Raw genomic sequence first — 14,347 nt, forward strand, 5'->3', positions numbered from 1 at the left:
AGGTATCCAGCAGCAGAAACACAATGGCTAGAGGGAAGTGCACAAAGGCAGTGACTGCTGTTTTCTCACTAACTTCGGCACTAAAAATAAACAACCTACAGACCCATCCCTTCATCCCTCGTGGACATGTCCCAGGGCAGCTTGAACAACCTTGAAAAATACATGGGAGACTCCAGAAATGGCTTTGTGATTTCCTTTGTGACTCAGTAAAGGCAGAAATGTTTCAAAGTTCTTTGAGCATGTTTCTGGTCTTTAATTATTTTGAAATTATAGCACTTTCATGTGTTGTATGGCTTCTTCTTTCCTAACTGGAGTCACTCTGGCAGTCTGTAAGTCCTAAGCTATTTGTTATGATGTTACCAGGAGTGGATAAGGCTGCGTAGAAGTAAATATTAGAACTACCTTCATTTTTAGAAAAAGTGAGTTTTATGGAATAGGCCAAAATATTTTTAAGTATGTGAAAGATCATGCTTGATTTGTTTGTGTTAACATTCAAGTTGGCTTAATAGTGAAGAAAGTCCTTTGCAAATATTTTTTTCTATTTCAGAATTGGTTTGCTGTGACTTGTAAGGTTGGTTATAATCCACAACTGTCTTGACAGCTGATGACTATGAAATTGTCGTGTCTGCAAATCAGTAAAATGTCATGAGTGTCTATGGATGAAAAAGAAATTTTAGCTGGTCTTCATTATTCTGCTACTCTAAAATATCAGTCATTATCTACTTTTTTGAGTTCTCTTATGCTTTTTTCCCCGAAAGTGATAAGTACACATAAATCTTTTAGGACAACTCTGACCATGCAGGGATTTAAATTTATGCAAGCAAAGCTGGAGCTTTACAATTTGCAGGGAGCTTTTTAGCAAGTAAATTTTGATATATGTAGTGCCCTTAGATGACCACTCAAACAAGATGAACAACAAATAGTTTACAGTCATTTGCCTACTGAGATTTGCAAAATCATACACAGAGACACACACACAAAACCACACAGTAGGGCCTTTACCGATCTTTAACTGGAAAGCTAAGACAGATTATAGAAGTTCACTAAAAAAGATATTGCAGTGGGCTCAGACACAGAAAAGAAAACAAGATCTGTATGAGAAAAAAAGCCAGATAACAGACAACCTTTTACTGAACTTGCTTAATCCAGGAGGAGATTTGCTGGGGGATGGTGGGGAGGGGGCAGGAGACTGTCCCTGTTTCTCCTATGTGGCACGTGCTTCACATCACATGCAAGGGGAGCAGCTGTGCAGCCTCTCCAATCCACTCCATGGCTGTAGTGATCTCTGCCTAATCCATGGCAGATTTATAACTCACCCCATGTGGGGCCATGTGAATTCACTCCATTAAAACTATACAACCAGGAACAATTGGCTAAAAAAAAGACCAAACACATAGACATGCATCCTTGGGTCAATTAATAAAACTTCTGAGAGACTGTGTACCTGTCTGGAAGGATGCCTTGTCAGAGCAGAGTCTTCATGGGGTCTGATCCATACTATATGATGACAAAGGCACTGGGGGCCTTTATCATCAGAGATACTAGAGGACCTACAAAATTTATGAGACCAGTAGGCCATCTGCTCTAGTGTCTTCTCCAGCAGCAGTGAGTAGCAGGTCCTTACAAGTGTAGAAATTGAGCAGATATAGGAAAAACCACCTTTCTCTGGTATCCCTTTCTAGTTTCCAGCTTTAGAGACTGCCTGTGCTGGAGATTGTGTCCAGATCATCACAGATAACTGTAGTCAGTGGGTCCATTGCTCATCAATCTGTCTGTTGTGTTATTGGACTTGCATATGCTTTTGGCTTCTGTATCGTCGTAAATTACATGGTTAAATTTCTTGTGCCTGGTAATCTTGTACTTTCAGGCAGTGATTGTTTTTCTGTCCACTATTCCTTATTTTATAGATCTCTATCAATGGTGCTCAGGGACCTACATTCCTCTGAGGCTGTGGGTCTGGCTCATTTTACATGGATGTTGCTTAAGCCAGCAGATAGTGCAGTTGTCTTGAGTTTGGTGGATGTCTGCAACAGTGAAGAACAGCAAAATGGTGATGTCTTCCAGTAGAAACAAATGTAGTTTCTCTGTCAGATTTTTACAGCTAAGAACCATGAAATGAGGTAAACTGAAGGAAATGATGAAAAGACCTTCCTATAATAAATACTGTGTAGCAGAGAGAATGGGATACAGATATTTACATGAACATTTTATCAGGACCACATTATCAATGTAGAGCTGAGCCAGTGCAGGTACAGCAGCAACTTAAACTTAAGCAATTTATCTAGAAGAGTCTGCTGCTGAATCAATGGAGCTCTGGCAGTGATGAATTTAGTCCAGTAATTACTAAAACAAATGAAAAATACATCCAGAGGTTATAGTACAAAATACCTGCCATTAATATCTCTCATGATGCCATAAAGGCTTCTGAAGTATCTTAGAGCATGTTTGCTTTTCTTCTGGTAAGGGGGTATTCAAGAGAGGAGAGAAGATAAAGTTCTTTCTTAGACTGTAAAGAGGCTAGAAAGCTTAGCATACTTAAAATTGCTTAACAAAGTCTGAAACTCTAGATTACAGTAAGGCCATTTCTGTGCAATCTGCTGCAATGTTTTGCTTTGAGCGGGGAAGGCAATATTTGACAGAGCTGCTATCAGAGGTGGAGCAAATATACCTGCAGGAGTCACTGGGCCGCACACTGTATAGAATGAAGTGTATATTCACAAGGAGCCAAAGTAGAAAGAGGTGAATGGGATAGGGTATATAATTTTTTTTTTAATAGAAGACAGCACTCCTCAAGCTTTGATTCTTCTAGTTGCACAAAAGATGCAACTAATGTGGTATTCCAGTCAATATTTCTCTCTCTTGGGTGTTAAGCAACTCATAAACACAGCATATATAAACACAGTGTATATAAACATATGTATACAGCCCTCTCCCCATGCACATTTGCACACACATATATAGTGGCCAACCTAATACATATGAACAATAGATGTCTCTCTAATGCATAATATGCTTATTTAAAATGCTACTGAAGCTGTATAGGATGGTGCAGTTGCCTAAAAACTATTGTGAAGTCTCCTGTTTCTTTTTAGGTAATGCTATTTGTGAAAATCCTTCAGAAGTAAAAAGCAGTATTTTATTATTTGAAGATAATTACAAATGTAGGTTTTCTTTGAATTGATGTTAATACTCACCCCATTAAACGTTGGTCACCTCAACATTTTAATCAGGATTATGGTGTCTAATGAGATTAGTTAGATAACACTCCGTGTTAATTAGGGTGGCCTGTCCTCTAGACCTTTTCTGAAGGGCATGTGGGTGCATGAAGCAGAATGCTTTGGAGGACAAGTGACTGTGTGGGACCAATGTCAGGGGTAGGATGCTGTGGGGTATATGAGAGTGGAAACATGAGTGTTAACATGGAAGTGCTTTTTAAGCCAGTTGATTAAAAAGGCACTAATAGAAAAAAACCACAACAGACATACTTTCATGTAATCATGTCCATTCAATTGCTATTCAAATTATATTCAAATGTATGTACTGAACCTGAAGAGATGATGTGCACAGAGTACAGTAAAAAATCCCAAACAGAATATTACAATGAGAAAGCTAATTTTAAAGAAACTGTAGGAAATAGGTAACTGACTTCTTGCTCTGAATAGTTTTGAGCTGGAGATGTTCACATTCTGCAGGGTACCATAATTGTTTGAGAGTTTCAACTTGATGCACTTGAGACCCACTTACACTTTCTGTCTGCTTAAGTCCAGAATTTTTTGCACTTCCCAAGAACACAAAGAGATCCTCATTCTTTGCTTAGAAGGAAGGACAACAATTCAAAATTGTGGGATGAAACACAGCATAGTAAAATGCAGGCTGAATATCTAGATAGATGAGATGGTAGTAAGATAAATTAGACTGTAAAAGAGTCTGATGAAAGCCTGAGAGTCATTTAAACTAGAAAGAACAAAGCTGCCTGACATATACTGTAGAGAACAAACCTATGCTCATGGGGAGAGACAAGATGATATCATAGGTCTTTTCCGTCGTTTATTTTCTAATGTCTGTAATCTGTGATAAAGCATACTTTTGTAGAGGGGCCAATATTTTTAAGCCTAGGCACTGACATTTGGATCTAGTTTAAAGAAGTATATGTAATCAGTCACAGGGAACTCTTCCAAAATTCTAAGACATGATGCAAGAGGAGCTGAGAAGTTATTGTGCTGAATTGACAGACCATGCTTTAAAAATCAGGGGCTGCCTAGGAGCCCACATCTCTATAGAAGTTAGTGCTCCATTTGCAGTTGGCTCCTATATATTACCATAACAAAAATCATAATTTTTAGAAATAACAAGGTATTGGCTGGTAACTGAATCCAAAGCCTCCAAACAAACCTGCACATGGCTCTTGTAAAGCATAGTATAGTTTCAGAATGTATGGAAAAATATTTTGTAGCACAGGAGTTTTATCGTTTCCACAGTTACAAGATAGCACCTTTTTCTACTGTCAAAAGAATTAACACCAAGGGCTTACAGTGAAAGACATGGCCTCTGGCTACCCCATGACCAGCGTAATTGTCTGCTGGCCTGAATATAAAACACACATGAGAATAAGAATATGTAATAGCCTTGTAGCTTTTGTGTTTGTAATATTACAGCAATATTTCCCCTTCAGTGTTGCAAGCACGGCAATTAGAAATACCAAAGGTAATATGTATTGCAGGAAACTACACACAAATTTTCCTTACACTTTTTACATTGATTCTTTTATTTTTTTAAATTAAACCTAGCATGTATGAAGAGAACGTAATTAAAGAAGAGTATATTTCTTTCACCTAAAACCAATTGATTCTGTAAAATCATTTGAGGGAGGACAAATAAAAACTGATGATTAAATATAACATCAGCCAGTCAAAAAAAAGAAAACTTCCAGGCTGTTTATTTACAGTGGAAGGAGATGATACAGTGACAGGGTGGAGTCTTCCAAAGCATTCAGCCTGTATTCAGCCAGCCAGGTAAGCCCAAAGTCCACCCAAGTCCGTGTCTACTGCTTCCTATTTGTTAGCTTCAGCTCTTCAGAACCACCTGCCCAATATGAAATAGAAAGCAGGGAAACCTAGATGCAATTTTTGCCATCTGAATTTGGAGCGCTCTCTCCTACTGATATCAGTATGAGTTGCACATTTATTTAAGAGGCAGTTATACAATTTGTTTTTTAAAGTCTCACTCATGGCACATAGGTAATGCATATCTTACTTTCTGAAATATCAGCTCTGGACCCCTGAGGAAACAGTATGAATGACCAGCAATGTTGCCAAGCATGGCATTCACTGAGGGTCATGGCACCCATCCTCTGTTCTTGATAAATCCTATGCTGTATCACTCAATGTCATGAGTCATAAGTTACTTTCTGAAACAGGCTAACCATTCTCATCTTTATCTGGGTAATTCATTTGGGGTTGTAATACTTTATTTTCAACTTCGTGAGCTAACACTGCAAAGTGGTTGGTTAGCATTTCACTGTCTGCACACATTTATTTACCTAATAAAAACTACACAACTGCATTGCTAAAAATAACTCAGAAAAGAGTGAACCTCATCACCTCCCAGTTTTTTTAAGTCTGATTTACATCTTCAGTATATTTTAGTTTGAACATGTGAGATGTCATAAAATTATTTGTTGATTTGTTCTTACTTTTCTAGTAAAAGAGTGGCTCAATCAAATGCATTCATATATTCATGGGATTCACAAATGTTCTTCCTAGGCGATCTGTCACAGCATAGCCAGCCACAAAATGTATGCATTTCCGTTCATCATTGCTTGAGAAAAATTTGGCAGTTGCCATATTTTATAGTGGAGAATTCCTAAATTTCCTCAGAAGTTGCAGCTGGTAGAGAATAATGCCAGACTCAGTGGACACTTGACAAACAAAATTGCAGATGCTAAGCCTGGGATGAGTTGCATGCATTTCTTGTAAGCTTTTCAAAAGGTTGATTACAACCTGCCTCGCCTCGTGCTGTAGGCTTTGAGAGGTTCTGGAGTTTCAGCATGTGCTGGTGGCCTCAGGTTTTTTCAGCTTCTGTCTGAGCTTACTTTAACCTCAGATAGGGAGAGGCAATACTTTTTCTGTGTTTGCTTATGTGGTCGTTTCTGGAATCTGGCTCACGCAGTCGGAGTCAAAGGCGATTTCAAGATGTCATGCAACATCAGCAAAAGTAATTAGAGAAAGAATGTGAGCTGGCACTTGAATTAATGCTGCGTAGTAATTAATAGCATAGCTACGATCTTGCTGGCTCCTGCAACAGACTGCAGGCTTAAGCCAGAGCTTCTGCTTTCCTTCCTGCTTGCCTGACCTTGAGTAACTATGCCATCCCACCCTTCTGAGCAGTTGTGGAGGAGACTGTTTTGGCTGGAATTAGACAGCCCCAGATGGTACTCTAATGCTCAACACCTGCTACAACTCCTTCAGTTCTTATTATCTCTGCCACTGCTTTTATACACATCTTTTTGCGGTTTGTTTAGTGGAGCAGATAGGGGGAGGAAGGGAGACTCACTGTCCAGCTCCAGACGGATGCAGGGATGTGGTATTTGCTTGGTGCTTCACCAAAACACCAGTTGCAGCACAGTGAGTGTGAGCACCGTGCAAGCCACGGGGCAGCAGTAACTCCATTCACTGAATCATTTCTCTTGTGTGCTGAACTAGGTGGGACTGAGCACTCACGTCTCAGAACAAATACGTTATCTGGCTACCATGGCTTTTCCAAAACTGAAAGAGTTTTCATGGAGGTTTTCCTCTCCTCTTTCCATGACTGCAGATATTGAAGGCATTGTGAACCACCATTCCTGAAAGACCGCCAAAGATACATTTATGAAACAACCCCGTGTCTACATTGATTTTAATAAAAAGACCTCATCTGTATCAGCCCTCTCAAAACATCTTCCAATACCTACCTGAAGGCTCTTCCTGGCTGGGTGTGTCTTTTCCAATAGCTGCTGAGGATGTGCCTGACATTACTATGGCTCACAGAAGGAGACTGAAGTCATAGCCCAGCTGCTTTCTGAAGCAGTCACAGAAAGAAAGATCAGCTTAGTGGACCGAACTTATGTTGTAATTAAAATGTTCTATTAAATCAGGCTCTCCCACTGCTAGTTCCTGTAGGGCAAACATAGATCCATGGCTGGAACTAATATATGGTGAGATGTCAATCTGGTCCTCCTGATGGACCTGGTTTAGTGACTTGTGAAGGTTGCCAGATTGATTTTATTTCAAGGGGATGTACATTTATCATTCCTTCTGACCAAACAGTGGCAGCAAAGCAGGGCAGATCCTCGGATGCTGCAAACCAGCATAGCATCACTGACACCATTTTACCCCAAATGAAAAATTGGGCTAACCCTAAGCATCCTGGGTTCGGCGCACAGAAGTGGATGGGTGAAATATGCCCTTAACCTCTGGACCTAATAGCAGTCTGAAAAGGAACAGGCTGTCCGCAGGCAGTTGTGACTGCCTTCTGTGCACATCAACAAAAGGGTAGCAATCCTGCCAAATAAATCACATTACTAAATAGCAATGAGAAAAAAAAGGGGCACAGGGTAGGAGAGTGTGACAAGTTTACAGGACATCTGCTAAATTTTCAGTGCATATTGTCTGATCCCTTGCTAGCTCATCCAGGTATCTGATTGCTGGAGACAGCTCAAACAAGTTTTAATCAACAAATTAAGAAATGTGTTCAGAAGAAATTTGGCATGAGAACTTCAGTTCCACCAGAAAGCAGGCATTGTCTGGTTTTACGATTCCCAGCACATGAGATGTTTTGTGAAATGGTAGAGTATCTTACATAGCCAGGGTAATACTTTTGGTATGAAGAAACATTAAAATAATAAGTTTAAAGATCTGCCCAGGGTAAGTCTCTTTAGACCACAAGGTTTGTTATTTTTTATAATTTTACAAATTATTTATGAGAAAAAAATATTTTCTCTCCATACATTGTAGCTCCAAATAAAATATTCTGCACAGAATAGACTCTTAAACAATATCAGTGTACACATATATGAAATAGGAAAGCCATGAAAGGATTGTCAGGTGGTGTTGTTCCAAAGTCTCTATTTTATTGACCTCAAAAATGATTGTGGCATGCCATTTTAAGATTACCATGTTGGATTTAATGAAGGTTACTTGTTGTTGGGTGCTGATGGTGTATATCACTGTGCAGACATACAAATGCAGAGCTCAGCTAATTTACTCTCTCACTGAGATTCTTGTTGGGATAGATGACTGAGTTCCATCACTAATTATGATGTAAGAAAGCATCCAGTCACCACTGCAATAGAAGACATTTTACTTTCCTGGAGAAGGTAGCTGGGCAAGTTACTTTTTACTATCTTTCCTGACCAGGGTACCTTCCTGAGGCAGAGGAAACAGGCATTGGTGTTGGGCTGAGATCCTAGAAGTGATTGCATTGCATGGCTTGTAACCTTCTTTGTTTCAGGATAAGTATGTGCTTGCAAATAAAGCATGTTGTACTTAGAATTCCATACATGGGATCCATCTGACTAAACTATGCTATGGTTATTTATTTGCACTGTAGATACCAGTTTCTGAGCTAGTGACTCTAGAGTCCTTTAGAGTCAAGGGAAAAATACATGCTGCTAGCACACAACTAATCTCATCCTAAAGCAAATGTGAAAAGCAGGTCAGATGAATGGCATCCTTAACATGTAGGACACATGAGAAATTCATAAAATGGAATTACACATGGAGAAACAGGAAAGAGTTCATGTGCTTCTTTTCCATGACTTCAAAGTGAAATGAAATTTTGTCCTTCTGAACTGTCAACACTTGTGATCTTCCAGGGTACCCTGGTCTCCAATGCTAGTTTTGATGCCTCCACAGACTCTTGCACTAAGCCATGGATCTTATGAACCTCTGTGGGAATTCCCATTGTTAAGAACTGACATTGGTGTGATGTCATTAACAAATTTTTTTATTATTTCAAAGATACTGTCAAATTACAGCAACATTATCCAGCTCCACTGAAATGAAAAATGACCTCCCATTTACAGAGTTTTTCTTAAACATAGAAGTTTGTTTGTTGTTCCAGTTCCCAGAATTTTCTTGCTGTTGTTCCAGTTTCTGTGACAAAAAAAATCCATGATGGTGGGTGACACAGGTTTGCCTTTCAATCAGGTTAAGTCAGTTGAACAAGGTTAAGATTAGTGGAAAGATTAATACACTTCAAGGCGTGTTATCTGTTATCACTGAAGTCACATGTGAAATACAAGCAGCACCTAGAAAGTCTGTGAATTTCCAGAATAGCTTGATAAAAGTTACCTTACATTTAGCTTACAGTCCAAGCCAAGATAACCCTATCTCTCTGGAGGTATTTCTTTTCACACTTCCATATGTATTTCACCTTTTCACTTTGTCATGAATTCATTAGGTTCAGGGATCTCAATATCTGAAGAGAACTTCCACAATGTCAACAGGCTATTTGTTGTCACGTGAAATGCATCGTCTCAGAGGTAACGTTGGTTTATGCCAGTAGATATCTGGGAGCATCTTCTTATGTTTGTTCAGTTGCATAATTTTATCTCATTTTTGGCATATGTTTTTAGTATTTATAATAAACACAATATTCGTTTTTCTCAGCTGAAGGCTTGCCAAGACCAGATTGCTTGGTTCTGCATTACTGGTCGCTCTGCTAGCAAGCTTGTTGTGATGTACTGTCATTAGCATGCAGAAATATTTCTTAATTCTTCTGAGTGTTATACTAGCAATTTACTTCATCCAAACCTTTATTGAAATGGATTTTGCTAGATACACTGAGAACCTCAATGTGTCCACATAACATGTTCATATTGCTGTTTTCCCTCCAAGTTCTGTACATCTTCATTTGTGCTTTCTGTCCTTCCCTGATCTGGGGGATGATTAATCTAGCCATATATGTAAGTTTACTGACTAAATTCTTCAGTGCTCACTGGCTTGATAAGTTAATTGGCTTTCAATATGTTTGGAACACCTACAGACCAAAGCATACTGGCTGGATCTAAAGCAATTTCATGTGTGGTTTTGTTCTTCAGAACATGAAGACATAGAAACCTGCTAAAAGGATGCTGAAGTTGTCAGCTCTGAAGGCCAGTAAGACTAATTTGAAAGCATGCCCTTAGTTCATTAGGTCTGAAGGTGACTTCAGTTCTTTTTGTGATTTTTTTTGCCAAGGTTTTTGTAGATTGGAATGCCTCATGATTATATCCCTTGAAATGTGCTTCTACTTGGCTTTAAAGTGCCTACTATGTCTTGGTGTGACAACTGGGATATGATGCATGCTATTTGCACAATGCTGAAAAGCTCATTGGTCTAGATGTTACACTTCATTTCATCATTGGTCTTGGTGACTGACACAGCTAATGCCTTGTACTAACATACCACCAAGTTACCAAACATTTCGATTCTCTTTTAGTATAAGAAGATTTCTTGCCTTTTTTTTTTTTTATTTCTTTATATCATGTGTTGTATTGTTGTAATGTTTTTTATCTTATTGTAATGTTTTTGGTAGCAAAGCATTGGAATTACATATATGCAATTCTGCAGCTTTTAACAGAATGTTTATTGTATTTTGCTGGCATGTCTTTCTCTGACTGTCCTCTTTTGATTATCATGAGCTGCTGCTCATTTACTGCCTTGAAAGAATTTCATGACAGTCATAATGAAAGAGAATAGTTTATCTTAAAATGGTTGGGCAAATCCTGAAATGCCTACCAAGTCAATAAAACTGCTATTTTTATCTTTGTCTCAAGATATTGTCCTCAGTCACAGTACCTTCTGGATTTAACCAGGCGTTAATAGCTTTTAGATTTGCATTTATAAATATAGGCTGGTGGTATGCATGCTCCAATGTGTATTCTAAAATACTTTAGTGATTTCAGTACTGAAAGATAGCCTATCTGCTTTTAGTTAATAGGCTGAAGTTTGTAAAAGGACAATGAAATAACTGACTAAATAAATAAAGTTAAAAAAACTAAAAAGGGTTAGACTTTTGAAAGTGAAGAACTTGTAGCAAGTGCTCCAATTGGTCAAAAATAGCTGTCTCTCTCAAGTACTTCCCATGCAGTGAATGTCTTCTTGTAGATCACAAAACAGCAATGTCACAATAAATTATGATGTATACACTATTCACTCTTCACTGAACTAGGCTGGCACTTAACCCTTCATTCCAGCTCATGATCTACCCTCTTTAGATTAAAGAACTGTTTTAACTCACAGTTTGTTTAGAAACAGATTAATTATATCCCTCCTGTTTCCTCAGATGCAGACTTTATTCTCCCTAGTGTGAGTTATTAAAAATGCTGGCCTTGATGCTATAGCTGAGAGATCAAAATCAGCCAACTTTGACATAAAACAGATGTTATATTTTAGCTAAAGTTCCATTTGATATAGGTTCTTTATCTACATGGTTCTACTGATAAAGACACAGCATATCAGAGATAAAATGTAAAGTGGCTGTGACTTTTGCAGACACTCTTTTACATTCTATTTGTTACAGCTGGAAAACAGCATAGTAAATGGACAAATAAAAGAAATTGGTTTAGTTCCCAATCAGCCACTTACCTCTTTTTCACCTTTTGCAAACAATAATAGATCAAGTCTAAAGAGATTATTTGAGAAAATGGCATGTAATTTGTTTGTCTGGAACTGCCTCACTGCATCATCATTATAATCATCACCGTCATAATGCTTCCCAGTTTTCACCCAATGTCCTTCTTCATGCATGAATACTTTCATGTAACCTTTTCCCAACACTTGCCTGGAGTCAGTGTCAGTAACTTATTAGGTCTGCTTTGGCTTGGCCTCTTGTCAGGCTATGTCTATATTGTGAATAAAGCAGAGCTAGAGAATGATCTAAACCAGGTCCCCAACTAGCCATGTTCACACTAAATAGATTTTGACCTTGGCATCCTCTGGGTCCATGCAGTTCTTCTGGTCAGTATGACTATTTGTTATGTGCTTTTTTGGTTTTCAGTTCAGAGTAGCTGAAACAATGTAATCACTGTTTTGCAAAGTGCCAGTGGCATCACCAGTGTGAAAATGAGGTGAGGATGCAAAAGTGATTGGGATAGTGTTGGAGGAGGAGGTAGGGTGGAGAAAGCCAAACCTTATAGAGTGTTGACCATGCTACCTAATGAATTCCTAGTGCAGTGCTGTAGACATTGTCTTCTTCTGTACTCCTTTTCTCCTGGAGGCTTTATGAATACATGCATTGTGCTGGCCCTACAAGTAATAATTTAGCTCTTTATTGCCTCAAAAATATTGATTTAATTCAGAAAAAGAACCTTAACGTAGTACTTTTCCTTCTGTCCTGGCATGTTTAGCCCCAAAATAGAGCTTTAAGCTGAAAGGAATTCACTGTTATTAGTTGGTTCTGGTTTTCAAACAAGAAACCATTATTCTTGTTCTTTCATCTATGTTTGGCCATGCCTAATGGGGTCTTCTGGCAGCACTGTGTGAGAAAACTTGTGTCTTGATATCTGAACCTCCTGAAGGACTCCACCATGAGTTACATCATCTGTCCAGCAAGGCCAGCCTCCTAGCATGGGTCTTTCCTGAATTCACAAGCAGCTGGGACCGTACTTGCATCTTTACAACGTGCTTTTCTAAACCATGTGGACATATCTGTCAAAATGTGTATTCCTCTTTCTTCTTATGTTGTGTTCCTTGTTCTTAAAAATCAAAGTTTTCCCAGGTAAGTATTTTTCTTGCTCATTGCTCTTTCTTGGCATTCAGGCAGTGGGGAACCCACAGCTGCATGGCCCTCCATCTTCTCTGTTTCTCAAGCTCTTTTGCACTTTCTGCTCATGCATGTGCACATTTCTAGAGTTATGCTGCATTTACTCCCAGCTTATGGTCAAACGTGGGAAACCTTGCAGCCACTCAAAGCCTCTTTGAGATGGGCGTTGACCAGAAGTGAATGGCTGTGCGGGCTGTAGCCTTTCCCCTGCCACCAGCACTGGTGGTGCTGTGCAGGTCCCTGCTTCACACAGCAGGGTGGGGTTGCAGCTACGTTGTGCTCCCATTTTATTTACAACAGCATCTGCTGTAGGGACTGTTTGTTGTTGAAAGTGGACTGGGTTAAAAACATTATTTTTATGCTCCCATGAGGGAGAACTGAGAGTAAAGAAGAATGTGTGCAGCCTGCAAAGCACGCCTCTTCCCCTGGAAACAATAATTTTCCCTATAATGCAGCCTTTACCAAGGTTCAATGGAATATAATTAGTGACAAATCCACATGTATGTTCAGAAAGAACGCAAAACTACCCTTCAGAGAGAAAGTAAAGGAATCAGTGCCCACAGCAAAGTCATGAACAGCAACAAAACCCTTCTTGTGATTTCAGAAAGTGCAGGTCTCTCCGCTCTTCTATTCTGTCAGGTTAATCTGTGGCAGTCCACACTGCTGACATCTTGCCCATTGCTACAGACAAGTTTTCTGGTCTGAACAATCAGTAATGAGAACTGCAAATTGGCAGGGCCAGGAGGCAGCTCTATACAGTGGCTTGGGAGCATCTCTGCTCCAGGGCTATTCAGCTTCAGTGAGATCTGGGACAGATCACCCCATGGTTGCTGCTTTGACCTAGTGGTATGTGTCAAAAAATAAATGTTTAAGAAAACTATGAGCAGCACATTCCTCAGTCTATTGCAGGGCTAGCATCAGTGCCAATGAATTATATGCATGCAGAGTGAAGACAGTCAGATTTTAAGGATCACATCTTCAAGGCGCTTTCAGCTGACCACTAAATCTGGATGCTTAAGTATTTAGTGCCAGTACTTTTATCTTTGCTTTCTTACACACTGAACTGTTTGTGCTTACAAGACTGGATATCATTGCTATCATATTGCCTCAAAAAATATATGTGTTTATAATCAGAGTAGAATTTTTTTCTGGCTGAAACCAGAATAATAGAGCAGAATCTGAAAGTTATATTTTGATTTCCTTTGCATCATTTCAGTTTCAGTTCTGGGCTAAGTCTATGTAGGTCAAGAAATATATCCTGGTGTCACACATATGAACTGCACATACTTTCAAAATATTTTCACTCTACTAAAGTGGATATACTTGTAATTCTTTGAATTGTTCATCGAGTCAAATCACATAAAAATAATCAAAACCATTTGTGAGATACCAAAAATATAAAACATCTCTTATTTTGCCATGCAGGATGGATGTAGAAAATACATAAAAGCCTCATGTGTGAGAAATTTTTAAAAACTGTCTGCAATAGGCCAGCATCCAAGCTGAAGCGGAGGCAATGAAAGAGATGTGGCAGATAAATAGAGATGACAGGTGGAAAGAGCAA

This window comes from Phalacrocorax carbo, chromosome Z (assembly GCF_963921805.1).
Source record: "Phalacrocorax carbo chromosome Z, bPhaCar2.1, whole genome shotgun sequence".
Taxonomy (NCBI): Eukaryota; Metazoa; Chordata; class Aves; order Suliformes; family Phalacrocoracidae; genus Phalacrocorax; species Phalacrocorax carbo.